The sequence below is a fragment of the Mus caroli genome, chromosome 15 (assembly GCF_900094665.2).
Source record: "Mus caroli chromosome 15, CAROLI_EIJ_v1.1, whole genome shotgun sequence".
Classification (NCBI taxonomy): domain Eukaryota; kingdom Metazoa; phylum Chordata; class Mammalia; order Rodentia; family Muridae; genus Mus; species Mus caroli.
Window position 1 is genome coordinate 49,143,023 of NC_034584.1, and position 4,168 is coordinate 49,147,190.

Genomic DNA, 4,168 nt, shown 5'->3' on the forward strand with positions numbered 1-4,168 from the left:
GAGAAGCAGAAGCAAGAGAGGTCCCTACGTAAATTACTTCTCTCTGGGCACCACCACTTTCTGCTTAGAGGTTTGAGGACAGGCATGAAGGTACAACTGCCTATTCCTTATTTTGATGCCCTCACCGTCTTCAAACAAAACCAGGAATCAATTGCTTTCCCTCCCAGTATCACTCAGCTGATCTGACTCGTACTTCTGGCTGTGTTGAGGCCCTTGGCCGGTGACATCATTATTTCCTTCCTCCAGGATGTATCTCTCGGAAGAGAGCATTCAGTGTACCACTCGTTTTCTTTCCTGGTGGGTAATTAAAAGTTTATTGGTAAAAGTACTGAAAACAACTTCCATTGTAGTTTCCTTCAGCTCTGTCCAAACAAAAGAAAACAGAACAAAACAAAAACAGGACATTGCCACAGAACTTTGAGAACACATGACCCATGCTTGCAAAGTTGGAAAGAGGGCTGGAGAGATGGCCTTAAAGGCTGACCACCAAAATTGGAAAGAAGTTGAAGTGAGTGTCTGTGTCAGTGCTAGGGCTGGAGGTCCTGTTGCCCTCTACTGATGAACTTGTAGAGGCTGCTGAATGTCCCACCCCCATCCTCTTTGAATGCCAAGGAAACTGCTTCAGGGAGTGCACAGTAGAGATCTGAACAGACCTGGAAGGAACCAACGGATATGCATACTTCCAATGAGAATCCATGGCTTAGTGAGGGCAGAAAAAGAAGTAGGTGGGGAGGGACTAGGAAAGGTGCCCTAGCTTTAGTCTGCCTGCCCCTCTCAGACAGCAGGTGCCCCTCACCTGGTGCTGATGAGAAGAAGCAGGATGTCTCTACTGAATGAAAACATACAAGAAGAGGTGCTTGGCCTTCAGAGTCAGCCAGTACCCAAACAGTACAACATATGCCAATGGTTTTAACTGCCCACAGCTCACCCCAGGACCCCATTCCAAGGACTCTCAAGATTACTCTGACACGTATCACTAGAAGAGTAAATGCCCAGACATCCCTTGCAATCTTTGAAAATCAAGTTAGGCAAAAACAGGACTGATGCCCAGAGACTTGAGTATTCGGTAACTGGCCCTGCAAGGATTGTGCTGTAGGTACTCTGACCTGATGATGGGAGGGAACCCAGTCCCTTGTTCACATAAAGCAAGTGCCCCTATGATGAACCATGCTCTCAGCTCGAATGACACATCTTCCAAGACTTCCCATAAGAGCATGTCAAGTGACAGCCCTATGCCTCCCCTTTCAGAGCTCACTGGTCCTCTGTCTTGGCAGTCACCTTGGCTAGGAACCAGAAACCAAAGGGAGAGAGAGTAAAGAAGGTGATTACCAGGAACCTCGTGCCCCTACAAGAAATGTATTCTTCTTGATGAAGGTGAAGAGGTGGCTTGTTTAGAAAAACAACTGCACATGGAAAAAACATAGGCAGACAATGAGGCAATTATGCCTGAGCTCAGAGGTTGGGAAAGCATCTACCAGGCTACCCTGACCCTGTGGCATTTCTGCATAGCTTAAGCTCCCTTTTCTTAACTCTCAACAAAAAAAATTTCCTAAGAGATTTCTGCCACCTGGACACCCTCTCACACCCGACGCTCTCTGGGGGCATGTGCATCAAGCCTGCCTTTTCTACCACTGACAGTTATCAATTCCTTTCTAGCATTTGTTTCTATTTTCATTCTTTCATTAGAAAGCAATACTGATCCCTAGAAACCCCTTGGCAGTGAGCAAGGTGCCATCCTCTGCTGCCTGGTGGATTTTCTCCAGCCCTTCCTGTCCTATAGAAATACTCGTGAATATCGTCTACAAATGAACCAAACTCACAAACTGGTGAATCAGTGCTCGTAAGTGTGATTTGTAATTTTCGTTTGTGGAAGCATTTGGAGAGTGGAGAAGAGAAATTGTTGAGAGCACTTGCTGAATCCGGACACTGAGGACTTTGGCACCCGCTAGGAAATGTCAAGTTGGGAAGCTTGCAAAAATAACCATTCAGCAGATTTGGAGAGACTGAAGGGTTGTGTTAAACTCACACACCTGAAAAAAGAGTGAGGATTTGAATTTGTCTCTCTAACTTCAATGCTCCTGTTCTTATTTTGTTAATAACAACATCACACATTCCACCACCAAGTATATTAAAAATCATTTAATTGGAAGGATTAATTGTATGAACCTGCTCTTCTCATACCCTGAAGAAACTGAGTACTCTACAAAAGTTTGTCCTTGTACATACCCAAAGCCCAGACTGTATGAATATGTCAAGAACAATGGTTCCCTAAGATTGTGAACATCAAAACCATATTTTAGGGAGATCTCAGTCAGTAACGTATTTGCTGTGCACGCAGCAGGACTTGAGAATTCATGTAAAAAGCCAGGCATGGTGATATGTGCTTGTAACCCTGGTGATGGCGAGGTAGAGGCACAAGCATCCATGGAGCTTGCTGGCCAGGCAAACTAGCCTGATTGGTGAGATCCATGTCAGTGAGAGAAACTGTCCAAAGAACTGGATAAATGGCTCCTGAGGTGCAATACCAGAGATTGTCTTCTGGCTTCTATGTGAATATATACCTGAGCATAAAAACAAATACATACACACACACACACACACACACACACACACACACACGGGGGGGCGGGGGGGGCAGGCAGGCAGACAGGCAGACAGACAAAAGCATTCTATACCCAGAGAAGGGTAGGCTGCAGTAAACTATCCAGGCAACGTGTTCTGCACTGCAGAGGAATCTTGTTTCCTTTTCTGAAACAGGATGGCCTTTTATCTGCAGGCCATTCATTCAAATTTGTTCTGGACTTGAATGGACAGAAGGTTGTTTCCCTCCTGACAGCCATTAGACATCCATGCTCATTCTTGGTAAATTGGTGCCCCCAAGAGTCACCGTGCCCATGCACAAACCGTGGCCACTAGCCTCTACTGAACCACATGGCAAAGTTAGGGGAAAACCTGACGGAAATAATAGCTTCCTTTAAAAACATCCCCTAATGGGACCCTCACTTAAGGAAAAACAGCTGCTCCGAGAAACAGATTCAGGCTGAAGGGAAGCTTGCGCCTCGCTGCAAACCAGCATCCCCTCCCCCACAGTTCCAATTTGAATCTTCTTTTCCGCGTCTCAGCAGCACGCCCAGGCATATGCGTGAGTCTGAGGATCAGAAGTACCGTGGGAGACTTCCTTAGTTATAACATCTCAGGATGATAGGAATATGCCAGCTCTGCAGCCAACTGTCTGTGCATGGCCCTTGCAACAGAGACTGAGACACCTACCTCCTGCTCAGTGAACACTCAGTGTACAAGTATCTGGGCCACGTAGCTCCTGGAGATGGAAGCCTACTGGCACCATGGAGGAATGCTACTTAGTGGCCTGTTCCCTTTCAGCTACCTTTCTTATAGAGCCCAGGTCCCTGTTCCTAAGGACCACCCCACCCATAGTGGGCCTGGACCTCCTTCATCAATTGTCAGTGAAGAAAATGGCAAGTCCATCTGATTGAGGCAATCACCCGCTGAGATTCCTTCAGATAATTCTGTGCTGTGTCATGCTGACAATGGAGACTAGCCAGGAGAACCACTTAAGTTGCTATGCTTAAGACCAGGCAACTGGTCAATGGTGGTCCCATGCTCATCTGTGGGGAAAAAAAGACTTCTTTCCTCTGGAGACAGCCATCAGGTGAGCCAAGATGAGTACATACAAATATATCCAGGAGCTATGGAAGAAGAAGCAGCCCTGTGTGATAGGCTTTCTTCTGAAGGTCCACTGCGGGCAGTACCGCCAGCTCTCTGAGCTGCACAGGGCTCTCCAGATCCCCCGGCGTGATGAAGCGCAAAGGCTGGGACACAAGGCAAAGTAAGGTTATGCCATTTACAGGGTTCATGTCCTCCGCTGTGGTCACAAATGCCTGGTTCCTAAGGGGACACCTTACAGCAGGCATGTCCACCATGGTGTTAACCAGATAAAATGTACCCGAGGCCTTCAGTCTGTTGCTAAGGAGAGATCTGTGCGCCATTGTGAGGCTTTGAGAATCCTGAATTCTAGAGTCACCAAACCAATCCACAAGCACAGAGAGATGCATGATGGGCTGACATCTGCTGATCACAAGAGACGTGGCCTTGGAAAGGGCCACAGGTTTCACCACCCTATTGGTGGCTTTTGCCGTGCAGCCTGGAG

General features: G+C 47.2%; 1 long non-coding RNA gene across 1 annotated transcript in view; it reads right to left on the reverse strand.

Annotated features, from left to right (window-relative positions):
• The window catches only part of LOC110310043, a 4,713-nt gene extending 754 nt beyond the window's left edge, over window positions 1-3,959 (reverse strand). Inside the window, exons 1-2 of the long non-coding RNA XR_002379798.1 lie at window positions 3,867-3,959; window positions 194-294 (exon numbers count right to left, since the gene is read on the reverse strand). This is a non-coding gene — a long non-coding RNA (uncharacterized LOC110310043). The remainder of the gene's footprint in view (window positions 1-193; window positions 295-3,866) is intronic.
• Between the last annotated feature and the right edge of the window lie 209 nt (window positions 3,960-4,168).